The 27,415-nt window shown below is 44.7% G+C and overlaps 1 long non-coding RNA gene across 1 annotated transcript; it reads right to left on the reverse strand.

Annotated features, from left to right (window-relative positions):
- Positions 1-1,477: 1,477 nt before the first annotated feature.
- Positions 1,478-27,265, reverse strand: LOC144755820 (uncharacterized). Its single transcript, XR_013594971.1, has 3 exons — positions 27,115-27,265; positions 26,818-26,915; positions 1,478-4,717 (listed from the first exon to the last, which is right to left on the reverse strand). It is a non-coding gene; the product is annotated as an uncharacterized LOC144755820 (long non-coding RNA).
- Positions 27,266-27,415: the final 150 nt, after the last annotated feature.

Consider the following 27,415-nt stretch of genomic DNA (forward strand, 5'->3'; position numbering starts at 1 on the left):
ACTGAAAACTGACCCTGAACCCTAAAAATACCCCTTTACCCAAAAACTAAAAACTGACCCTGAACCCTAAAAATACCCCTTTACCCCAAAACTAAAAGCTGACCCTGAACCCTAAAAATACCCCTTTACCCAAAAACCCAAAACTGACCCTGAACCCTAAAAATACCCCTTTACCCAAAAACCCAAAACTGACCCTGAACCCTAAAAATACCCCTCTACCCAAAAACCCAAAACTTAAATTTAATTTCCAAAACCAATTACTTTTCTTGACGAAGTTAATTTTATTTAATGGTCAATTATTAATTAATTAACAAATGTCATTAATTTACATATTAAATTAGTTATTATTAAATTACTCCCCACCCTATCCCCCTATAAACTCACAACCCACTACAGAAATTAATTTACTAATTATTATTTATTTATTCTTTAAATATTTATAATTACCAATTATATTTTAATTATTTACAAAATAATAATTAATTAACACTTATTATTAATTGACATATTTAATTAATTAAATTTAAATTACTTCCCACCCTATTCCCCTATAAACCCACAACCGAAAATATTTTACGAAAATATAATTATTGATCAATTAATCAATTATTAATTACCAATTATATTTTAATTAATTAACAATTAATTAATAATTACTATTATATTACAGATTTAATTAAATTTCAATTACTTCCCACCCTATTCCCCTATAAACCCACAACCCGCTACAGAATAATATTACACAAAAATATTAAAAATATTATTAACTTACCTTAAATTCGATATTTGTTGTCTATATTATGTCTAGTCGATATTATGTCCATTCTATATTTTTGATTCGATATTATATCCATTTTAGTCGATATTTTTGCTGTCTATATTATGTCTAGTCGATATTATGTCCATTCTATATTTTTTACTCGATATTCTGTCCAGTCGAAAAAAACAACTCGATATTATGACTGCACACCCCCAGCACCATGTGACTCTGGGCAATAGCTCGCTTAATCTTCCCGACGGCCCCCAGCGCCTAGAGACCCTTACGGGTGATTGTGCGCTTTACAAATGTGGACTTTACTCCATAACACATGGCTAAAAGACATTGCCATTTGCAATGCCATTAGCTCTAACTCAAATAAATCCGAGACCTATTGCATTTCCAATGCTTGTTTTTTCTTGTTCTTCACCTTGCTGCTTCCATTGACAGCTGGAAGGTTTTTCTCGTCTCCAGTTTTTCCTTCCTGCTGGATATTATTTCTGGAGCACTACTAGACACCCAGTTACAATCTGGCTTGCAGCACTGCCTCTTTAGATAGGTCATTTCTACGAAAGAAGAAAACTCCCCAAGAATTTCCGAGTGGACCAGCTTTGGACACAGATGGTGAATGAGCAATAAAAATGCCTTAAATCCTTTTTTGTATCTTGCCATATTTGCTGTGCTTTTAAAGAAAAAGGTCAAGTGTCAGGCTACCTCTTCTGACAAATTTCTACTCATTTATTTAACATGGAGATTTGCGTTTACTTTTCTTTCTCTGACTGCAAAGTTAGATGATGTTCTAAAGTGAACTATGTGACAATCGTGCTGGAGTACAGGGAGTGTGAAAAGAAAGGCTGTTTGATGTCAGTTTAACACATCTAACACATAATAAAATTTAAATACCACTAAATGAACTGTACGAATATTTCAAAATATATCAGCAGTTAGGAAAGCACAAAATTAGACTTTTTTGTAAATCTGAAGTGCGATGGAAACAAAGCACTTAATATGATCAAAACAAATCAAGACCCTTTACTTCGTCATTTGGCAATGATAAACATTTGCTGAAAACCAATTTCCACACATTATTTTTCGGGCGCTATACTGTTTTATCAGAAAAACGTAGGCTCTCATTACAATGGCAGTTGGACGAGCACCCGACCGCCATCGCCTCAGACAGGTGTCTGAACGACTATATGTCGATATAATGTGACCGCCGTGCAGGTGGTTGAAAAACTGCTCTTTTCCTTTGTAGCTTGTGCTGCGGCCCTAGAAAAGGGCTGCAGCACAAGCAGCAGTGATAAAGGGCAGTTCTCAAACATCCATGCACCGGTGTGGAAATGAGTCTTTTTAGGGGCCCACTGGTGCAGGGGTTCACCCTAATCTGTCCACTGGTCCTTAAACCAACAAAATAGAGATTGGCATTCAAGCAGGACTATCAAATAACAAGTATATTAATCACTCATGAGTGGGACTACATCAATACAACACCCTCGGGCACTGTATGAGGTAGTACAAGGAATACAGAAACCAAGGGTCTTTTACACCCAGCTTGTTGCTGAGTATTTATTTATGCAATTTGTTGAGCGCGAACAATTGCCCAAGGGCGTCTCGGCGCTATGGATGAATCAGAATGAAGGGAAGAGGGGATCGGGTTACTGGTTGAAGAGCCATGTCTTTATTTTTCTGTTGATACGTGGAAACTGCGATCGCCCCATGCGACAGTTCTGGTGCGTGGGACTGTCATGGTGAAATTATTCATTGAACGGAGTGATCGTTTGCGGACATGGAATGCGAAAGGGTCAATGAGAAAACGCAGGCCCTGTTTGTGCAACGCTTTGTAGGCGATGCAGAGAGCTTTAAACTTTATTCTATTTTTGACTGCTAGCCAATGATAGTTTTATGGTATCGGCAATGGGTTGGAATTTGGGGGTGCCGGAAAGCAATCTGGCTGCGGCGTTTTGTATAGATTGTAACCTTTTAATGAGCTTGTTTTGGGCATTAACCAGAAGTCTGTTGCAATAATCCACTGAGGACATGACAAATGAGGTGACCAAGGTTTTGCCAGAATTCGGGGGAAGAAGTGGGAGGATCTTTTTTATGGCTTTAAGTTTGAAGAACGATGATGAGACAATGGAGTTAACATGGGCCGAGTAAGTGAGTTTGTTTTCTAGGAGTATTCCTAGGTTTTTGAGTAAGCAGGGAGACTCAAATAGAAGGTACAGGCATACACAGGAGTAGCTATCAACTAACACGAGCAGATAGATATCACTTGGTCAGCAAAGTGGGAGGGGAGACAGAACTGCTTACATCAGTTGAAATAGCCTGATAGTTACATTCTAAAACAGCTGCATTCTAGCAGATACAGGCCTTTCTGAGCTCATACACTGCTCTGGCTTAGAATAGAAGGAGTTAACTAAAGCTGATGACTCAAGCAGAATAGAAAGGCAGGCAACAGTGAAGACGGCAGAATCACATGGCTTAACAAAATGGATGCCACAACTAAAATGGCTTCAGATTATGCTAATGGCAATTTCTGCGATTTCCACATTCGGCCCTTTTAGAATTAGCTGAAGAAACATGAAAGTTATCACCTATATCAACTAACATTAGTTCTCCTATTTCTTGGTCAGGTACTAGTCGGGCAATTACATTCTGAACATTTCGTTTAGCTGGTATACATGAGGTACAAGTAGAAACACGTGGGAGAAAATAATGGCTATTATCACAGACAGAACTGTCAATATTTTCCAACCCCAAGCAGAAAGCCAATCCCAAAACCACCCAGTCCAATTCCAAGTTCGAGGGCTCTGATGTATTTCAGTGGCTATTCCACTCGGCTTGGAAACAGACAAAATCACATGTCTGATGCAACGTCCAAATAAAAACATTATCTTGATAGACCTTCTAGTGTTCTTCTTTATGAGGGCTAGAGTACCAATGATATGTTGGGGGGGGAGTAGTATTTATCAAAGTGTGCACAAAATATTTTTCTTGCAGAAAAAAACAGTATTCCGAATACGAATATTAAAGCAAATACACATAGTGTCACAAAAACAATCTTTGTTTTGGGGGACCAGGAGGACCAATCGGGGCCATGGGAATTAGGACGAGGAACCGCAAAGGGCTGCTCCTCCTCAAAAATGGGACGCCCAAAGGGGTATATTGCGAACAAAAAAAGTACTTGGCGAATTGAAGCCACTGTACAACCAGCCAGAGGGGAGTCTTCTCCCTGTGTCTGTCTGAGCCTCACAGGCAGGCTCTTATCGTTCAAGTGTTCACTTCTCCCACGGTAGAGCTGCACAACTTGCAACCCAGAAAAACAATCACGTCCCAGAATAAGGAAAACGTTTTTCTTTCAGGATAGGGCAAATACCCTCAACGATCCTGTCCAGTGTCTCAGACAGTGCACCAGTATTCTTCACTCTAAGCTAACAGGCACTAGAGGCACAGCACCTGTACCCTGAACTCAAGTCCTTCCCTAACTCCTGTGTTGCTCTGCTGGCGCACTGCCCATTAGTCGTGCCGCAGATTGCACCTAGTGTGCCCAGGCACCTGCTTATCAACAAGCAAAGGTGCAGACTTGCATTCACTTGGGTGCCGGAACTCAGGCCTGATGCACAGAACCCAGTGTATCCGAAGCAACCCTTGTTTTAGAGGGGGTCACCTCAGGCAAAACCTCCTTGCTCTTGTTAATGGTCTGTGCCTCTCTCAGCTGGGCATCAAAAAACAGGAACAAAGTGAAGAATCAGCTCTCCGTCCTGATTTGTGACCCCGTCTTTCACCCAAGAATTCACTTTCATGGACCCAGTGCTTCCAGCTACCTTCACTGCGGTGCTAGTTGCCAGCAACACCTGAGCTGGTTCCCTTCACCTCGGCTCTGAGCTAGACTTGCGCTGAATCCCCAGGCTGGTTCTGATGTTCGGGCCCTTTTGGCAATGGCTGTAGGGCAGCAGAAATCTGTTAGTGAACAGAACAGAAATCTTTAGACAAAACATACACATAATCAATCAAAAGAGGATATTCTATTTCAGAAACGCCCCTATATTATTCTTCTGACGAACCTCAAAAAAGGAATTTCAAAACAACTATTCTTTTTAACAAACTTGTACTTAATAAGTCATAGAAATCACAATACAGCTTCCCCTTTGTGAACCTTTACTATTGTGCAAAACTGCAGACACCTCTAAAATTATTTTCCTTGCATAAGAACAGCCATGTTTTGCTCTTATGACCATGCTCTCATATTATAGGTGTAGCAGGAAACTACAAAACTGATAAATTAAACATAACCTAGTAGGTATATGAATTTTCCAGCAGAACTTGTTTGTGGCAGACAAGAAAATAAGCAAAAGAACATTTTGTTCATAATAATGTGTGCTAAGGGGATATGGGCATCTTTCCTAGCATTGTGAACCATATGCATCATACTGTTCTCAATCTGGGCCATGTAATATCATATTCAGGGGAGAAACCTATTCACTAGCTCTAACAAGGGTTGTCAGCTTGATTATATAGACTAACTAATGAGGGACTCGTGATGCCTCTGCGACTTATGTAGTGCTGTAATAACATCAACAATAATGGTGTTGCCACCTGGGAATTTTAAACAAAAACCACTAACATAGTTCCCTTAAAGGTCAAATAAGGGAACATCAGTCTATTCTACTCATCCTTTCATCCTTATCCAATTCCAATTTCATCAGTTTACAGACAGGATGGGCAGTAACATGGCATATTTATTTATTCATTTTGTCAATTCTAACAATTTGTTCAAACAGTATTACTTAAGTTAGTTAGACGTGCACTGGTGAGGTGATTTGTCTCTATTTATTCAAGAACATATTCACAGCATCCTGTGAAATGAACAACTAAAGCGAGCCCAACCAATTGTCTCATGGCCGTTCCTAGACAGCTTAGACAGGCGAGAGAGAGAGAGCACACAACAACAAGCTGCCCTGCGAAAATACAGTGTGTTACTTCATTTTGCTTATCCTTAATTTGCCCTGGAGCTACCCCCCTTTGACAGTAAGTAACCTAAGCAAGTGACCTCCTGTCAACAATATGTATCCCTTTTTGGCAGTTGGGCACGGACAGAATTGTAGGAGATAAATAGCTAGGTGAATCCATACCAAGGAGGCCATGTCCAATACTATTCGACTGTACCACTTTGTACATTTTGGTGTACAAGCACATTGAGCTAACTAGAAAACATTAATCCAATGACCAACTACCAATTCCTTTAGCTATTGTACTGTTTTAACATGATGAAGCATGAATACAAGCTTAATTTTATTGCCTCCTTATCTTAGCCCTGGCACAGCAACCTTAAGTTGAAACCATTATTTCTGTATGCATGGCAGAGCTGCTCTCTGCACATGGCCCACAGACACTGCTGCCCCTTCTCTCTTGTGGCTTCGTAGAACCCGCCTGGTCTTTTGCCAAAAATAATAAGCAAAGCTTCTCTCTCTCTCTTCCAAGGTCAAAGTGCTAGAGAAAATCCAGCCAGAAAGAAACACTCCTATGTGGGTATTTTGCTTTCAGCCATGCTAGTTTGCTAAATACAGAACGTGGCCTCTGACCCTTAAACCTGTTGTCCCTCGTCTGAGCAAAGTTACCCATTGTGGCCATTACAATTCAAAGGAACTCTTCCAGAAGCATGACTAAAGGCATCCCTGCTCCGTGCTGATATTTTAAAGGTAGGATGTAACTTACTCTCTTTTTTTTTCTTGTGCACTGTGTTTTTCTAGCACCTAAAGAATTGGCTCAAAATTTTAGTTTTCAGAACGCCATAATGCGCCCAGAACTATTGTGCATTAAGGCATGCGATGTAATTCACATGTCTCCAGAGCTACTCTTTTTATATAACTTTTAATTGTATTTGAGACTGCAGCCATTAGGCCATACTAGAAATCATATTTTAAGTTTGTCACTAAGATACAGTAATATCATCATTGTTAGAGAAACGAATACTCACCTTTTTAATTTTGATACACAATATATTTAACCATTTAAACACTAATATCTTAATGCACAATTTGCACAGGGTAATTTCCTCCAGTGTTAGTGAGAATTTTCTGGACATTTCAGGGGAAAATGTTTGTGCGGGGGAGGAGGGCGCTATTGAGATTACCCTGTGGACCTCTGCTTACCGTCACATCCAGCCTTGTTATTTTCAACACAGATGCCCTAGACTGCCTGCCCCTTTAAGGCTTGGACGGAACATCCCAATGAGGAGGAGGAGAACAACCTGGGTTCTTCCAGCCAATCCCTGTTCCCGGTCGTGAAGACCCTGGAAGAGATCGTGGAGGGCGGGTTCTCTGCTGAGAAAGTGCTGAAGCTGGAGTGGACATCACAAGATCAAGGACCAGAGCCGAAGTTGAGCAGAAGCATCAGCTGGAAGGAAGACCGCCAGCCTGTTCTCGATGTCGGAAGGACGCCAGGAGACCAATGTCCCCACGAACCACCCGCCACACTCCTGGAGAAGCATGGCTAGCCAAGGTACGTGCCCGGGCCTGTGACCTGAGAGCGAGGTGGGGAGAGAGGCACAAGGAGAACAGGGAAGAGTAACGGATATATCGGTCGGAGACAGAGGAGTTAAGGGGCGCTCTCTCTTGTTTTCTTTTTTGTGTGTATAGTTATACCACGAGAGGGTGGCATAATAGGGGGTGTACCCACCCCAAGGAAGGAACCCATTGGTCCTGACCTGAACACCCCTTTAAGCACCCCTAAATTTAGCATTTAGGGGCAACCCTGAACCTTGCCTCCTCAGATTCAAAGAAGAATGACCAAAGAGCTGTGCTGATTCAGGAAGAAGAGGACACCAACTGCTTTGGACCCAGCCCTACCGGCCTGTCCAGTCTACAACTTGCCTACAGCAAGAATCCCGGCGAGTCCAGCAGCCAGTGATCCCCAGAGTCCGGCGGACCTGCCTGCACTCAACTAGCCTACTCTGTCTCCTGTGAACACCGGATTTGCTCATGCCAAGTCTCACACACAGAATCCGGGTTCCAGCAACTCCGCGATTCTGCACCACTCTGCAACCAAGGCCCACAGACAGAGTTTGATTGGCGCAACACCACGAGGAAGTCTCCCCAGCAAACCTTACCTGGGGTCCCTCCTGTTAGAGGGGTGATCCCAGGGAGGTCAGACTCGCACCTGACCACCCCGTGACCCACCTCTCCTAGGAACGCAGCCGGGTAATGGTGGGAGATCCTCAGGGTGAGGACCTCGAATCTAGGATCGTACACGCTGGGCTAGCACCACTCGACAAAGGGACACCACACCGTAGTATTAAGAGAACGGATTCTTTATCTTTAAGTAAAAATGGACCTTTATGATCCGCAGGTTTTTATGTACAGGCGAGCCAGAGCTCAAAGAGTCTCGGTAGGGATAGGGTAGCGGGACAGTCTCAAGGTTCAAAGTCACTGGTGAGTGCGTATCCGGCGCACAGCTCTCAATCCTCGAGCCGGGGGATACAGGGTGATCTTGGGTCCAGCCGGACCAGGATAGTCCCTGAGCCGCGATCGAATCAGCAGGGCTCGAGTAAGGAGGGGGTAGTTCTTACGGTCTTGTAGAGAGCTGCGATCGAATCAGCAGGGCTCAAGAGGTTCTCAAGGTTGCAGGGGAGCCGCGACAGCGTCAGCAGGGCTCAGGTGGTCTCGGGCAGAAGTCCTTCTCTGCTCGGTAGGAGCCGCGACAGCATCAGCAGGGCCCAGGTGGTTCTTCAGGTGGCAAGAGAGCTGCGACAGCGTCAGCAGAAGTCCTTCTCTGCTCGGTGGGAGCCGCGACCAGGTCAGCAGGGCTCACGTAGTCCAGGATACAACTAACTTGGTCATCCAGAACAACCCTTGATATAGGACTCCTCGCCTTTGATGTCCGGAGTCCATGCAGGCGGAGATCTTAGCACTAAGCCTGGGCGTAGTGGGGCTCCGCGGAGCTACGCGGAGGGGGCGAGAAGCTACGCCCACTCCCGCACTCCGCGTAGCCCCACTACGCACCTCCCTCCCGCTCTCCCCTAGATACATTATTTAAGCAACTACCCTGAAAAATACAATTATAAAGCACTTACCTTGTCCGGGGCTCGTCCGGGGCTCCCTCTTTGAATAGCGTCCTTTCCTGGATACCAATGCGCATGCGCGGGCGGCCGCGCATGCGCATTTCTCCCGAGAAATGCGCATGCGCGGGCGGCCGCGAATGCGCATTGGTATCCAGTAAAGGACGCTATTCAAAGAGGGAGCCCCGGACGAGCCCCGGACAAGGTAAGTGCTTTATAATTGTATTTTTCAGGGTAGTTTGCTTAAATAATGTATCTAGGGGAGGGCGGGAGGGAGGCGGGTGGCGGCCGACTCGGAGTGGGCGTAGTGTTGCCGGCTACGCTGTCTACGCAAAATGCGTAGAAGGCAACACTACGCCTACTCCGTGGGCGTAGCCGAATCGGACGCCCAGGGTTACTTAGCACCTGGGGGTCGGTTGTTGCGGGTTCCGCCTCGGCGGCTTCTTTCATCCTTTCAACGTGGGTCTGGAGGGATCCCAGACACTCCGCAGGCCTGGAGCCAGCCCTCAGGGAGGCCGGATGGGTGATCGAAACTCATCTTCGAGGGGAGGTGGGAGGTGTGATCAAGCTACTCCTCCCTCTCTCGCTCACAGGGAGCGCTCTACCCCCTGGCCGGGTATGGCGCCAAAGGCCGAGGTCGGGCTGGGGCCGGGGCGGCCATCTTAGGTGCTGGGACATGGGCATCGGCCTCTGGTACCAGGGAAAATGGAGGGAATGGTCGGGTGAATCAGGGCCATGGGGAACTGTTCGGGTCAGGAGGGGTCACTACGGGTCAATGGGGACCACGCCACGAGGCTGGGTCCAACACCTCCCCCAACCGCGACCAGAGCTGGTAAAGAAACCCAATGCCAAATGACACCCCGGCGCCTGGCGGTCTTCTTGCACCCTGCACCGGGCCGTCGCAGTGCTGCTGGTGGTGCAGCTCCTGTGCTGGTTGTTAGCCTCTGCAGTGCTGACCTTAACCCCAGGAGCTTTGCTCCTTCACCCGAGTGGCCCGAGTAGACGTCAGAATTTAATTAGCAAGACTTGGGACAGAATGGTCCCTCACTTTCACTGGCCCTCTTTGCACAATTGGCTAACATTGGGCCCGGTACACTGCACCAGGCCACCTCAGTGCCGCTGGTGGTGCAACTTGAATGCCTACCTAGACCTTGGGGAACATTAGTCCTAACCCCCAAAACTCCAAATCATGAGACGTTTACTTACCTGTGAATCCGATAACCATTTTTCTCCCATAGGAACCCATGTTATGAGATTTTTGGCCTAAAATGGTCTGTGTTGAACTGTTGTTTGTATGGAGGAAAAAGTCAATATAACTTAACCCAAGAAAACTCTTACTTACCTTGTATTGTGAGCTGCATTGATTTGGTATCTAGACAGACCACCCCCAGTAGTCAATGTAATCTGCATCTCTCAGGTATGGAGGCTCCTTGGACAGGTCTACAATAGGACAGCGTGTGGGCTGTGTTGGGGTGTAGTATTGCCACATTGCAAGCTGCTGGTGCCAATGCCTAGTTGCTCGTGGAACACTTTGAGTAGATATATCATGTTCAAGGCATTCAAAAGACTGGACCAATATACCGATGGGGTGAGCAGATAGTTGCTGGTTGGCTGCTCCTTCAGTGTCATGGGTGCTTCTTGGTCTTTGGTGTGATGTTTGGTTGGCCATAGTCATGTTGAGATGCTCTACTAGTGGTAGCAGTGATGCACTTGTAGAGGAACCGGCTGTGTTGTAGACGAATCTAGGACCCTATTTAAATATTCCCGATTTATGCCCTTATGTGGTTATATCAAATCATATCCTTATAAAGGCATAAGAATCATACCTATATTCAGTCATAGCCAATGCAGTCCAAATACGGCAAGGCTACACCCATAGACTCCTAGAAAGCACAACGCGTTCTTAAACAAACCAAGCCTCCAGCAGCCCGGGAATTCCCCCTGCTTCGGTATTGATTTGTCCTAGAACTCCTGGAGTCCTGAAAGAACTGCGAGTTCTTAGTGACGTCTCATGTCCAACCTTACGTCAAACTCGGCACCTTCCAGGTATAAATATACCAGCATCTGCCCTAGCAAAACACACGGTGGTTTGGAGCAGATCGGCTATCTACTTGCCCGACGCCCTGCTGAAGCAAGTGCCGAAGGAAGTCGACCCTCCCATTGACGCACTGAGAGAGACGCTGTCTTTTCTCCTGCCGAGAAATCCAGCTCCAGTGTTTCCCTGTCACCCTTGCGGGTTGCTGGGAGATCGAGTCCTGAGAGAGAGAGATACAAGACCTCCTTCATTCTATAACCAAGGTATGGAGCCGATTAGACCCGTAGAGAATTCTTGATTCAGATTCTTGGCAGAAACGATCTTAACTCAAACTATAGCTCACTTACTCCTTCCCACGTACTAGGCTTAGGTTAGGTACACCGGGGTAGGCGTATCTTAGAAGCACCAGTTGAGTACGTTTATTCATGATTTTATCATTGTATATATTGTACCCATTTTAAACACCGTATGGCTTAGAAACCATACCATGCTTTTACAGTATTACTTCGTAATACTCCTTTTACTGTACGCACTTTACTTTATGACAAGTATTGCAATTGTAGCAATTCACTTCTCTTGCATGAGAAAGAAGACTGTTCAAGAAATAAACTCTTTTATTTAAAACGCCCGTCTCTCTGTTTCTCTGCACTTCTGGTGAAACTAAGCATGCACGATTGACTGAGTAAAACAGTTATCTATTGTTTCCGCGACTCTGGAGATATACTCCTTGTTCTTGGGGGAGCAAAGTTGTCATGTTTATGCGGTTGTCAGAAACTAATCCCTTCTTGTGTACTCGAGAAAGTTTCTAGTGACCTCTGAGCTAGCTGGCATTCATAATTAAGTCTAACATATTCAATAGAGACCTAGTCGACCTAAGTCCTACGTCTAAACTATCGTTTGTGTTATTCCAATGCGCAGAGCCTATTGCGAATATAGAAACTACACTACATGGCGCCCAACGTTGGTAAGGCGATAATTTAACGCTAGATACTAGAGTAACTCAGTCGTGCTTTTCACACAGACCCCTTTTCCCGTAAAAACTCCAATAGACGTCTGGAGTGGGTAAAAGGTTAATATCTGCCAAAACTTAGTAGGAATAGAATCCTATGTATTAGTTTTTGGTTTAGTCAACGTTGAAGGATAGTGTTCCAAAATATTGTGCACCTAATCTTTGTTTCCTTGAAACTTGCTCTGCAAAAACTTTGTCAGCAAAAATAACGGGAAGTGAAAACGGAAGAGATGCTTTGGCAACTCAATTGTTAGCGGATGACACAGCTCTCCAACAAAATGACCCGATGCTATAATCATCCCGGCAAATGTAAGGAAAACCATAACTATAAGAAAATGGAGTATCATCAAGAGGTGGTACTGTCATATTTGTGGTAGAGGCACATGAAGATCAGCAGACAGAGGTATTCTATTCATGGATAACATTTCCAGCAGCAAATGCTGTGACACACGAGTTCCACTACTACAAAACAGAGGAACCTCCAGCGGAATACGTTCCCTTCGAGGAGGTTGAAATTCCACTAACTTACCAAGAGCATCAGCTCTGGTTTAATGGTGCCCTAAAACATCAAAATCACATTACCAGGCTCGGTCCACTAGGGAGACCAGGAGCCACATGGCCGATCTAGCCAGCTATACACCACATCCTGACATTGAAGGAATGTCAGACCGAGAACTTTTAGTTCAGCTAAAACAATTAATTAAAATACACAGACAATTGGTCCAATATGTCATGCGGACTTTAACAGTCCAACCAGCAATACAAATTCCACAGCACACCCCACACCAGGGGAACACAAATAAAATTACACCACAGACTATACAATCAGTCATTGGCAAATGACCCGCAAAACTGGAACAAATTCCGTTCTGGTTAGCTCAAAAAATTACTCAAATAGAGGCAGTATTTCCTGATTCTACACCTAATGAAAAACACAGAATTCTGACAATCTGTCTACCAATGGGGATCGCACCACATGTGGAGGACTGCGACACTTGGGGAACAGCCTTTGCTTCAATATACACCAAAACACATGGTGTTCCGTCTATGGCGGTTATACCAGACGTACTAAGACAGATTCAAAATGAATACGGTCCGGAGCCTGCTTTAAATCTAGGTATGAAATTACTGAAAGACTTTAAGCAAGTCTCGGCTATACTACTAGCCAACATAAAAGGAGAAGCAGCATCTGTGGCGATGCGCCAAAAATTAAAAGAAACAGAAATAACAGAACAACCTTTTGAACTTGCCAGAATAATTGAAAAGTGCTATGAAGAATTAGGTAGAGATAGTTTGGGTGGGAAACCACTAAAACCACAACTAACAGAAAATCCTGAAAAAAGCTTTATTAAGAATAATCTCATAACTCCAAAAAAGAAGTGGGAGGGTAATAAACAAACCACACCCAGAGAAAAACAGTTTCAGTCCAGAGGAAGATCTCCCCAAAGGAGAGAAAGATCTCCAGAACGGGGGGGCAGGTCTCCACAACGGGAGCCCTCTGAAAAAAGACACAACCTTAGAAATAGGGACAATTTGAGAAAACCTGACAGATATCAAGATAATGATACACGTCCCTCTCGATCTTTTCAGACTTCCGCACAGAAGTCAGAAAGAAGAGGACGGTCAGAACATAAAGAAGAGCGCGTCAAGTACAAAGACAAAGAACCTGCTCATCAAAGTAAAAAATTACAATTTCCCAAAAAGAAGATAGCTAGTATTAAAATAAAACATGCCGAGGATTCTGAGGACACAACTCAAAAACGGAGAATGGGCCCAAACAATGCTAGACAGCGCAGCAGAAGTGACCATAGCTGGCAAGATACTGATGAATCTTCTGGAGACAGTGGACACGAATGAATACATTCAAGTGGAAACTGCAGACACCAGAGTTAGTGTACCCCATAAATTATATGAAATAACATTACGTATAGAGGGGGACAAAACTAGGAAAATAAGAGGTCTCTTTTGGGAGAATCTATCTAAAGGCTATGATATCCTGCTAGCAGAGAAAGACTGGCCACCAGAGTTTGTCAGGGAATGCCCACATGGCGAAGAAATGATTATGCCTGCCTTCTCAAATCATATTCCAATTCAGAAAAAATACACATATGCTAAAAATGGGCAGTGGCCCAAGCCCCTGCATTATATAAAAATCATGTAGGATGGGATGAAGATTCTCCTCACTACAAAATTCAATTAAAAAAATCAACCTACTGCACAAAGGCAGTATCCTGTTAAGCAAGAAGCAAAAAAACAAGTCAGGGAGATCTTAGATCAACTTGAATACCAGGGAGTGATTAAAACATGCACCTCTCAAATGAACAACCCTTTGTTTCCTGTCTCCAAACCAGATGATTCACATCGTCTAGTTTTGGATTATAGACACCTAAACTCTTGTTGCAAAACATTTGCAGTACAAAACTCACACAGTCCAGCACTAATGAATAACATCGTGTGCAAAAATTATAAAACGGCATTAGATATTTCAAAGTGTTTCTTCTGTCAAAGCATTGCACCAGAAAGCTTTCTCCTGTATGGGGGCCCAAAAGCAATTTTGTCGTCTCCCCCAGGGATTCAAGAACAGCCCAGGATTATTTTCAGCCAGGGTAACAGAAATACTACAAATGTATGATGATGAGGCATTATCTTATGTCGATGACATCTATCTTACAGACGATGACCTGGAGACACACTTGAAAATAGTGAACACCATTATACGTGGGTTCGCATATGAAGGGTACAAATTCAACTTTAAAAAATCACGAATTGCCCACCTAACTGTCCTATTTTTAGGATATGAATTATCAAGTGAAGGCAAAAGCCTAGCAGACAACTTCTTAGAGAAGTGTGCAGTACTCCAAACTCCAAAAATGCTGAAAAACTTACAATCAATTCTAGGTTTCCTGAATTTCGGAAGAACTTATATTCTAAACTACGCAGAGAGGGTTAAACCACTCTACGAATTAATAAAACCTGATTTCAAACCAATTAATTGGACACAGAAACACACAAAAATGTTACGATCAATACAAACAGACATGTTAACTAAAACAAAACTGCAAACACGCGCAAACAAACGCAACCTTGTAATCAAAGTCATCCCAGGAAGATGCGGATTTACGTACCGGACCTCTACTGAGGGAGAAACGGTACCAATAGCTTATAAATCACACTTGTACACTGTTGGACAGGCCGCATGGTCGGGCTGCCCCCCCTCCCCGCAGTAGGACCTGGACCCTGGCTCTCCCTGCATCCCCAGCCAGAGTCCCTAAACGACCACCCGAAGTACCCTGCAATCCCTCCACTACAAGACACCAGCCCCGGACCCAGCTGGCCCGGGTCACCATCCACACCACGACATCGAACCGGCCGCCATCTTGGGGCACTGCAGCACGAGGCCGCGTGGCCTCAACCCGACCCTAACCCTGGGCCCGGCCGGCCCCGACATCGGGGCACCAACCTCCCCCCAGGAGGCAGAGTGACCACTTGGCAAATCAATGGGAGAAGGAATCGTCAACGGCTCCCCTCCGCCAGGTGTCGATCACCCCCGGCCGCCCTGGGCGCTGGCTCCACCCCCCTGCTGGGTGTCTGGACTCCCTCATCCCGGACCTCCCGGCCCCCAGGCGCGAGGGTCCGCACATCAAAGGGGACCAGACCTATAACTGGGGCAGTGCCAGACCAGGAAGGCAGTTGTATCCTGGAGTCGAGAGACCCGAGAAGAACTCATCCGTGACTGGCCTGCTGGCGCTGCCGCGGCCCTCTGCCTCGTAAACCCATCTTGGCCTGCTGGCGCTGCCGCGGCCCTCTGCCTCGTGAAACCATCGTCTTGGCCTGCTGGCGCTGCCGCGGCCCTCTGCCTAGTGAAACCATCTTGGCCTGCTGGCGCTGCCGCGGCCCTCTGCCTCGTGAAACCATCGTCTTGGCCTGCTGGCGCTGCCGCGGCCCTCTGCCTAGTGAAACCATCTTGGCCTGCTGGCGCTGCCGCGGCCCTCTGCCTCGTGAAACCATCGACTTGGCCTGCTGGCGCTGCCGCGGCCCTCTGCCTTGTGAGACTACCATCTTGGCCTGCTGGCGCTGCCGCGGCCCTCTGCCTCGTGAAACCATCGACTTGGCCTGCTGGCGCTGCCGCGGCCCTCTGCCTTGTGAGACTACCATCTTGGCCTGCTGGCGCTGCCGCGGCCCGATCCACAGACCCTCCAGCTCGAGGATTGTGAGCTCGCCCCTTACCACTACCTGTACCGATCCGGTACCAAGACTGTCCCGCTACCCCCTTTCCCTACAGAGACTAGAAGTGAGAGGACCCCCGGGTCCGAGATATCCTGTATCGCTGATATCCTTGCCTTAAGAACCTTATATAAAGCATTGAACTCGACTTGGTGTGGTGCCTGTTTGTGGGGAGGGAGGTAACTTGTCTGTACGATCACCGGAGACGGTCCCCCTCGGGGATCTCTCCCTCAGTATCCGGCCGACCCTCAGGGTCCCCGTCTAACATACACACAAGCTGAAATGAAATTCAGTGCTACTGAAAAAATTCTGACTGCGGTTCAAACTGCTGTAGCAAAAGATAGAGCCCTCGCACAAGGTAAACATATAATAATCGTTACACCGGACCCTGCCCTAGAGGCAGTAACAAGACCAAGCATTCCAAATGCTATGGCATTAGATCCAAAATGGATACAATGGGTTAATTCTCTTGCTGCAACAGACGTGATACAGGCATTTGATCCCAAAATGAAAAAGCTAGATCATCTAGAATACGAACATAAATGTCCTCTGCCAATCGAAATTCTGCCTCTCGAACAATACACCTGTGTAATCTACACAGATGTATCTGCACAACACTACGTTGTGGGTAAACAAGCATATAGTGCTGCGTGCGCGATTGTTAAAGGTCGTTGGCACGAAGGAAAATTTAGACCCCTGGTCACTAAAACTCAATCACTTGGAGACTGTACAGCTCAGCGAGCTGAACTACAGGCTTTTAAGATGGCACTTGAAAATATCAATTGCGAATTCCCCACACTAATAGTGTGTGATTCGTATTATTGCGACCAGTCTTACAATGAATACTTGCAGAACTGGGTTCAAAACGGTTACAAAGATGCAAAAGGTGGCACAATCAAGCATAAATGCTTTGGGAACAAGTAGTTCTTTTACAGAAAGAACTACAAAAGACTCATGTGATCCATACACTGAGTCATCAACGTGATGGTGTTCACGTTGCAGGGAATTCATTGGCTGATGAGGCCGCGAAAGCAGCTGTGCAAACGGCTTCCGTAGCTGCCATCACCCGGTCAAAAACAAAAATAGACAATCTGTCATTGCTTCAGTAAAAGAAAGTAGTAAGACACCCCCGAAAGGCTTTCCAGTAAAGTACTCATATAAAACTGATGCAAATAATGTTCCTTTTGCTGTAATCCCTGGAGTGGGGGATAGAGCAATTCCAAACATGGAACACAGGTTAGGACTAATTTTAGCGGCACATGAAGGGCTCGCTTCTGCACATGCTGGTATTTCCGCCACGGTATCATTAAAACAGAGATAATGGTGGCCTCGCATGAGAAAACAGACTAGAAACTATGTTTAAGAATGTGAAATATGCCAAAAAATGAAGGTATCAACAGTGAAACTACCAGCACAGACGCCCCTTCTAATCTCAGATAAACCATTAGCATGTGTTTACCTGGACAACTGTGGTCCCTTACATAGGGATGGCAACTATAAATATATCATGGTCGCAGTAGATTCCTGCACGAGATTCATTTTGGATGTGGCCCCAGCACTCGGCTGACGCCAGAACTGTTATAAAAGATTTGCGAGTCTTTATCGGCACATACGCAATTGGCATGCTACATTCAGACCAGGGTCCTGCGTTTAGCTCGAGCTTACAAGGAGGCCATGGCCAGCCTTGGCATTGCGGTACTCTAGACCATTCCATCCTGAAGGAAATGCGGTAGTGGAGAGAAGAAACCGTGACATAAAGCAATCTACGGGTGTCAGCTCCCCCGCATCTCTCTCAGTCCCATTCCATCGGCCAGGGAGTCCCTCAGGGCTCTGCACTTAGCCCATCCCTTTTCAATCTCTACGTACAGCCACTTGCGGTAGTGGCTAAAGAGTGGGACCTTACGCTGGTATCATATGCAGATGATACTCAGCTGGTCATCACTCTTACCGAGGGGCCATCTACATCGGCCTCGAGATTCAGGGATGGGCTGGCTGCAGTAGCCCAGTGGATGACGGACAACTGCCTGCAGCTTAATGCAGGCAAGACGGAGGTGCTGCTTGTCGGGAAGAATACCGCCTATTGGAATGAGCACTGGTGGCCATCTTCTTTGGGCACCATCCCACCACCTAAATGATTGGTAAAAAACTTGGGAGTCTGGATGGACTCCTCGCTCAGCTTTCAGACCCACACTAAAAGAGTGGCAGCTACCTGTGTGGGCCTACTGAGGAGTCTCAAGCCGATACTGAAGTTTTTTTACTCCAAAGTTCGGCAGCTTATTGTACAGGCCACAATCCTCTCTCGCCTGGATTATGCCAGTGTTCTTTTTCTGGGCGCCAACAAAGCCGAGATTGCACGACTCCAACGAGTTCAGAACTCGGCAGCAAGAACTCTGGTGGGTCTTCCTCGCAGATGCTCTGCCAGAGCCACTATCAGAAAGCTGCATTGGCTTCCTATTGAATCTCGCATTCAGTTTAAAACTCTTACCCTGGCATTCAAGATCCTTAAATCCAGGTGCCCTAAACTCTTATGCCCGCTTCTGACACCATATGGCCTCAGCGCAATCTGTGCTCATTGGGTCAACACCTAGTGATCGTACCTCGCACGAAACTCTGTCACATTGGCGGCCGCTCCTTCAGGGTGCTGGGAGCTAAGCTCTGGAACTCCCTGCCATTGAACATTCGCTCTATGGAGAACCTGTTTGCTTTCCGGAAAGCCGTTAAGACCCATCTGTTTCCCCCCCCTTAGGATTGCCGTTCCAGCTCTTTCACCTCTATCGGTACTGCACTTGTTGATCTCTAGCGCCGGGACGCCTCTTTGCTGGGGCAGCTGTCGCGCTCACACAAACCATTAACATAACATAACAGCGAGGGTATTAGGTTCGGGTGATGGGTGGGTCAAACATCTAATAAGTGTCCAACGTAGTATTAATAATCTGGCAAGAAATTCTCTGGGTGGAATCACTCCATATGAACTTTTGTTTGTTACAAGAATGATAATCGAAGACCTCGATAGTCAGACTTCAGTGGTTGAACAAAAATCCTTTGATATCAAAGATCGTTTGGCTGTTTTACAGGACTTAAATGAAACAAGAAGAAGTCTAAGTAACACAAAGCTAAAGCCAACGGCCACTGAAGAAAAACCACCTGTCCCAGCAAGACCTGTATGGATTCCGAAGATTGGGGGATCTGGTCAGAGAGAAGATCGCGGTGAAGAAGGAATTTGGGCCTTCTTACAGAAAAGCTGTACCTGTCTTGGCAATCAGCGGAACAAGATCAGTAGTACTACCGCCCCTTGCTGGTAAAAAGGAGAATAGAGTTGTATCAATCGACCTGGTAAAACCACAATCATGTGGCCAATAATAAGTAGTAGGCCCAGTGGACTCCCAAGGAGTAGCAGAAGACCAAACCTTGCTACAATCCAAGAGGTTCAAACTGAGAGACTAATCACATTTGATAAACCTGCAGTGAATAAAGAAGGACTATGCAACAAAGCCATGGAACTTGTGCCTCTTGAAACCCAAATTGCAACAGCTCGTCAAGAAACACCTGTCTACAATGATGTAGCCTCTGAACATACAAATACAAAGATTAATGGAAATCCGGAAGCAATTCCAACAATTGACAGAACTGCATCTGGCTACTTCATCAATTTCGATGACTTTTCGGAGGATCCAAGTGAACATGAAGAAAAGCCAGCAAATAAAACTTTCAATGAAAAAATTAACTGAACTCTTTCATCAACTTGGAGAAACATATCTGATTTCACCATGGATTGAATTGTGGATTGTGTTAGGTGTACTTTTCCTCCTACTCTGGCTCATTTTGGTTTTAAGCTTGGGAAGAATGATTGATGGAAAATATAGTACAATTGACACAGCAAGTCAGAACATCAACTTGGTTCTAAAGCCTCACAGATCTTCTCACATTAAAAAAAGAGAACTATCATCAGTAAACATCACAGCCATTCCTATACCTGGTGGTGTAGCATGGGACGCTACTGATTACGACATCTATGGCCCGGTTGAACTCTTGAAATATCCACATCAGTTCAAGATTTCTTTAAGTGACTTTGTATCACCTAGTACTTTCTCTGATGATTGGGACTTTGAAAATATTAATAATATGATGTCAGATTTAGAAATGTCAGCAAAATTTACAGTACATGATTTAGAAGGTTCATCAGATTATGAAGAAATGTATTGCTTTAATCATTATGGGCACCACTATTTGCATAAATCTGCTAATCCTAGAAATGTTTCCACTTAAAATCAATGGGAACATTGTCCAACACCTCCAAAAGGCAGCTCGAAAACATTTTATGAGAAATTCCCATACTTCTCAGGGTTTAATAACACTGATGCAGAAACGTTTTATTTTAAGATTATGAATAAGACCGGAATGAAAAACATGTTGACAAATACTAAACTGATATATTCTACAACATTTTATGAAAAATTGTCTACATTGAGACAAAAACTGTCTGGGGTACAAAAGACTGGCAGGTACAAGGTTTAGAATCATTATTCAGAGCCTGCATGATCCCAGAACAAATAATGTTCCTGAATGACACCATTCAACAAACAACCTGTCTTGGCTTAGCCAGGATAAAGGACTTAAACAAACCGTCTATACCAAAGCCCATACCGGATAGTAATAGCACTACAGATGTGGAGATAGACGTATCCCGTATTTTACACCAAAACAGAACAAATCCTGATTGGAAAAAATGGTTGATCTGGCCCACGGACACCAATAACTGTCAAGATTGAATCCCTGTTTTTTGTTCAGGAATCTAACAGAACAGGCCAGACCCAAGATATTCCCAGAGACAACATCCAGGGATAATAACAACATACAGTGTAGGAAAACTATGCCTCGAATGGCTACAGAAATCCACACTACCTGAAATTAAGCAGCACTTGACCTTACTTAAAGAAGGTGCTGACTTGCGAGATTTCTCATTGGGACCTCGCAAACAGCGTCAAAAACGTTTCATATACGCCGGTATATATGCTGCTTACAACGAAGCTTGGAAAATAACGCAAATTGAAACTGCTGAAAAAATACGAGAAATTGATCGTATTAATTTGGAAAAATTCACTGTCTGTAGTGGACAATGGGTTAACGACTCTGTCCTCCAGAATTTATTCACTGGACAGCATTGTATCATCTGCTATTGATATAATAGAACAGGATATGCTAATGTTACAACATGACCAGTCCCAATTACGTTCTATTGTACAGTTAGGCTGGACGTTACAAAATCTCCATTCAGGCTACGTGCCATGGCGTCTAATCAACACAACGTCATTATTTTCTGTCTTTAACCTTACAGATAAACAAATCTCTTTGCACAGAGAGGGGCAGACTATACGGAGCTGAGCATTGAAAAAATAGAAAGATTATCATTGACAGTCTCCGAAAAACCTGTCATTGAATGGATAATACATGGCACCATTACAATTCCGGTAACGACTTTTCAGTTTCAATATTGCCAAAAGCACATACCAGCGGGCATGTATGAAAGGTTGGGTAAAGGGTACATCAAGTCGACCTGGAATTTACCTTACACACAGATGTTGGAGTGGGGGAAAAAAAAAAAAAAAAAAAAAAAAAAAAAAAAGAGGTATTTCTTAGTGGTAACAACTGTAAAAATTCACTAAGCGGTATACTTCTGTGTCAAGGAATTAACTTGCATGGAGCCTGCAAAGGTTCATCACATAACCTTTCATGCCACCTGCAAGGCACCCCTGCTATACAAATAGAGCCTTTTTCAGACAACTTTCCAACGGCAGTTACGTTATGATAAGTGACCGCAGCTGTTGTGGCATGGTGCCAGGAACGGCCTATCTCGTGAGTGTTACATCCAGGGTCACTTTCTGTATGCAAGTATTGTATCCAAACAGTAAACCAGACAAGGAGGCAACAATATGGCCTTCTCTGAATATCTCTTCTATTCAGATTGATACTTTAAGCAGAATGAAGTCTATTCTTTTACAAGCAACTGTGCCTTTAACCTCGTCTAGAGAAACGTATGATCTGCAAGTCCCAAGGACAGCAGCAGAGATACATACCTTAGTATCAATAAATTGCCCCGCACATTTCGTAGAAATGTTAAGTTAAATCTTGAACATGTCTGATACAAGTGGCATCGCACATGTATTTAAGACAATTTTTTCAGGACTGTTAGCACCCTTTGAAGCAGTCCTGGGCATCTTCCCTAATTTCGTGCACTCTGTGTTTGGTGGCCTGCCTCTCATCTTGGGACTCGTAGCAGGAATCTTATTTTTGTGCCTTCTGCTCCGATATGGCAAGTCAAGTCACAGACAAAACTCAGGCTACCATGGAAGAAACGATCCTAGCAATGCGATACCGAGATCAGATTACTAAAGTCCTCGGCTTGGCTCGGCTAAGGGATCTGAATACTACCTGGTTTCTTTCATTCAGACCAATCTGGCAGGATTGCATCCTACCTGTTCTACGATGCCTCCTCTGCGGAGAAGAATGCGTGTTAGACGTTTGTCTCACAATCCCATCAGCAGTACCTATGGATATCGATACTTTGCTTGGTTCGGTAACGGCTCATGCAACGTGTTGTCCCCAGCGGCTACCTATTCTGATGACGGCATTCGTTGAGACCTCACCATTACGATTAGGTGGCGGTGAGGTACGAGATGAAAGTGGCACACAGGTACAACCTTCTGTGACCATTGCTGATCTAGACACCGATGACAGCAATGCTTCTCACATATGCACTATTTCTACTTTTTCAGACATGGTCCAACTTTCACCTACTGTTGTAGACGAATTCTTTGCCAGCCTATCTGAGTTAATGTTCTCTCCTAACAACGAGAATAACTTTTGAAAACACGAGCACACAGCGTTCCCTGAACTCTGAATTCGGCCTTCAGTTTTGATAAACAGAACTTCTGAAAGAGAATTGGAACTATTTTTTTCCTGAAAGCGAAATTATTTTTTCCCGTTCCCAAAATATTTACCTTTTTTTTTTTTACACGTGATACTCTGCTTAAAGTAGAACTATTCTTAGAGAACAAGATTTCTAATTTTGAAACTCTAGAGGCAATATTTTGACTTAGCCTCTAGCACATGTACAGTCTTGTATAAATATGTGATGAAATGGTCTCAACCTTCTCTTCTGTATTAAGAACCATTTCATAAATGTAAATTTCGCGATTCATTCAGTCAAGATTCCAATGTACAATATATGCATTATCTGAATGATACCACTGCTTGAAAACGTACAGTATAATACTAATTTTTCGTGTATATACCATTTCAAATGCATTTTATGTATTTTGGGGTGGGATGGAAACACACATGCATAGATATGTTTAAAATTGCTTAGTATTTAGTAATGATGGACATTATACATGGAGTGGGTGTTGTAGACGAATCTAGGACCCTATTTAAATATTCCCGATTTATGCCCGTATGTGGTTATATCAAATCATATACTTATAAAGGCATAAGAATCATACCCATATTCAGTCATAGCCAATGCAGTCCAAATACGGCAAGGCTACTCCCATAGACTCCTAGAAAGCATAACGCGTTTTTAAACAAACCAAGCCTCCAGCAGCCCGGGAATTCCCCCTGCTTCTGTATTGATTTGTCCTAGAACTCCTGGAGTCCTGAAAGAACTGCGAGATCTTAGTGACGTCTCATGTCCAACCTTACGTCAAACTCAGCACCTTCCAGGTATAAATATACCAGCATCTGCCCTAGCAAAACACACGGTGGTTTGGAGCAGATCGGCTATCTACTTGCCCGACGCCCTGCTGAAGCGAGTGCCGAAGGAAGCCGACCCTCCCATTGACGCACTGAGAGAGACGCTGTCTTTTCTCCTGCCGAGAAATCCAGCTCCAGTGTTTCCCTGTCACCCTTGCGGGTTGCTGGGAGATCGAGTCCTGAGAGATACAAGACCTCCTTCATTCTATAACCAAGGTATGGAGCCGATTAGACCCTTAGAGAATTCTTGATTCAGATTCTTGGCAGAAACTATCTTAACTCAAACTATAGCTCACTTACTCCTTCCCACGTACTAGGCTTAGGCTAGGTACACCGGGGTAGACGTATCTTAGAAGCACCAGTTGAGTACGTTTAGTCATGATTTTATCATTGTATATATTGTACCCATTTTAAAAACCGTATGGCTTAGAAAAGATACCATGCTTTTACAGTATTACTTCGTAATACTCCTTTTACTGTACGCACTTTACTTTATGACAAGTATTGCAACTGTAGCAATTCACTTCTCTTGCATGAGAAAGAAGACTGTTCAATAAATAACCTCTTTTATTGAAAACGCCTGTCTACCCGTTTCTCTGCACTTCTGGTGAAACTAAGTATTCACGATTGACTGAGTAAAATAGTTATCTATTGTTTCCACGACTCTGGAGATATACTCTTTGTTCTTGGGGGATAAAAGTTGTCATGTTTATGCGGTTGTCAGAAACTAATCCCTTCTTGTGTACTCGAGAAAGTTTCTAGTGACCTCTGAGCTAGCTGGCATTCATAATTAAGTCTAACATATTCAATAGAGACCCAGTCGACCTAAGTCCTATGTCCAAACTATCGTTTGTGTTATTCCAATGCGCAGAGCCTATTGGGAATATAGGAACTACACTACAGCTGGACAGTGTTACAAGTTGGGTTAAACATCAGAAAGGTTGTTGACGACTTGCCCACAAGTTAATCGAAGTTCTTCTATAGTGAGTTGAGTGTTGGGGATAGTAACCAGAGGGACTTCGTATCCATATCCACCAAGGACCTGCTGGTGCTAAACGCCTTCTGCCTGTAAAAGGCGCTGGTGTTTTAGTGTGGATGCCAAGGGCTGCTAGTCAGCCAGTGACTGTACCTTAACAGTTGTTCTGGGAATCTAGCTAAAGAGACTCCGTTCGTGTATGTGGCTTACTCTTGGTTTTCCTGCTAGGCTTTCGCGAAGTCATTTTCGCTGCACGCTGATGGTCTGCCTGGCATTGATGAGTTGGTGAGCTCACAGTGTTACAGTAGTTTACAATAATAATCTTCTGATATGATCCAGCCTGATCAGAGGGAATACCAAGTTATTTTTTCTTCTCGTGATTGGTGATTGCATGACATCTCCAGCCAGAAAAAGCAGAGGCAGCGTGCTGTGCTCTCGGAGTTAGTGTTATGATCAATTACCGCAGTCTGGTTCGTAGGCGGGGTGAAAACGCTGAGAGAAAGCATGTCTGGGAGAGACTAGCTGAGGACTCAATGTCTCAGAAGATCAGAGCTGTCAGTGGGGAAACAGATTGGGATGACACCTTTGGCAGCCATGATGACAACAAAAGCAATAAAAGCCACACCCCGGGATTGCTCATTATTCGATATTCCATATGGTGTGGAGGGCAAACACCGTCTCAACCAGCAACAGTGCAGAGAGTGCTTGGGGCAGCTTTTAACGTGAAGGGACCTTCTGTGGTCTGTTCCTGCGGGCTGAGCGGTGAGTTAGCACAGACTTTCCTCCTACCTCACTAGTGGGTCTCTCCGGCAGTAGCGCTGGAAGGCAGGGACCATTACACATTGCTTCATCTACTGATAGAAAGTTGATCCTTGCAGTTCTGGAGTTTAGATTCTAGTACAAGGTGCATCAGACTCTGTCATCCCATGCCCTCACTTTGACTCTTCTAACCAACAGGTGTGGAGAGCAGGCGGCTAGTACCTGGGGGAGAGGTACAGGCCTTGTGTTGTGTGGTTAATAGGCAATATCGGGTCCTTCCATTTGTCAGCGCCAGCACAGGAGGGAAGGCAATCCGTCCTATTGAGATAGGATCCAGACAGGAGTTGAACTACAGTTCAGATGATTGTGCTGGGCCAGTTTGACTCAGGGCATTATAGACCTGGTGTGTCCCTTCTTGGTACCAATCTAGCAGAGGGCCATTCCTCTTTCACCAACATGAGGACTGAAACCAGTCACACCCTGAGAAGAATATCACAGAATAGGGTTGGCAGTGCAGCCTTAGCTGGAATCTGGTCTTTCATAGCTATGGCAGCAGACAGGATCCAGTCCACTTTGTCACCAATGTGATGTTGTGGGCCCTGGCAGTGAAAGGATGACATAAACATGGGAGTGCTGGTTATATAGAGTTCTGGACAGATGTACCCAGCTCTCTTATATTAGCAGGATCACCCGACAGGTGTTCGTCCTAGTTGGCAGGGTATGCCCAGACATGGGTCCCTTGCTCACTTTGCCACTGGATTCAAGCTAGCTGGGCTGATGAGGGGTGTTACCCTGAAAGCGGTCTGAGGATGCTTTTTGAGTCCAGGTAAGAAATGGCATGGCAGTTCCGACTGGACTGTTCCCATGAGGCACACGGTCTAGACTGATTTGCATATAGAGGTTTCTGAACTGGGGTGGCGAAGTGAGCTAAAGAACGATGATGGATTCAACCCAGATCTGTGACTGGGGGGTGAGTGTCTGAAAAGTTTCAGCACTCCGTCCATCATCTCCTTGTGTTTGCTTCACCCGACAGGTGATGCCTGTGTCGGATGGGTATGGATTAGTGCAAGGAACAGCAATATGTGAAGGGGCTAGCCACACTGTGTTGTGTCCTTAGGACGCTACAGAGTCAAACAGTAAAGATTATGTTGATACAGGTTATTTGCATTCAGATGAGGTCCATGCTTTTCGAACTACAAAGTACATACGTTCCCAGGATTCAGACAAGGACGGTAGGAGTAGCTTAACCTACCTTCGGCATCAGATGACCATTGCAGAGTACATAGTACATGAATCCACTTTCAGCAGGCATTTTCTTTCTGCTAAGATCTTGCTTCTTTTGGCCGAGCCCTGGGAGAGTGGCAGAGACAATCTTTACCAAAGGGAAGTGCCATACTCATTCAAAACCTAGGACAAATCATTATCTTCTGCCTGCTCCCTTCGAAAATAATTTTAACCCAAAGTAAGAAAATGAACAAGTACAGCGTTTCTATTTAACGTGGCTTTTCTGGCAAACACATTGCTAAACAAAATTAACAATAAACTTTACCATTGGAAAATTAGGAGGCTGCTCAAAATAACCTAAATCTATACCAAATGAGTCAAAACTGTTTATAAATAAAAAATGACGAAAAAACATGGCTATCAAAAGTCCCTTGAAGTCAGCGACACCTTGAAACCCATCGAAGAACAGTCTAAATATAGATCACTGGTGGCGCATCGTTTAAATACTATTCTCAGTCACAGTCCCCGCCCTTCTGTCAACCACACGCACAGCGATTGGTCAAACAATTAAAACTTTTTGCTTCCGCACTTCCCAAAGCAAGTTCTATCATCCCTACTACTGATTG

Source organism: Lissotriton helveticus, chromosome 5_1 (genome assembly GCF_964261635.1).
Source record: "Lissotriton helveticus chromosome 5_1, aLisHel1.1, whole genome shotgun sequence".
In the NCBI taxonomy this organism is placed as follows: domain Eukaryota; kingdom Metazoa; phylum Chordata; class Amphibia; order Caudata; family Salamandridae; genus Lissotriton; species Lissotriton helveticus.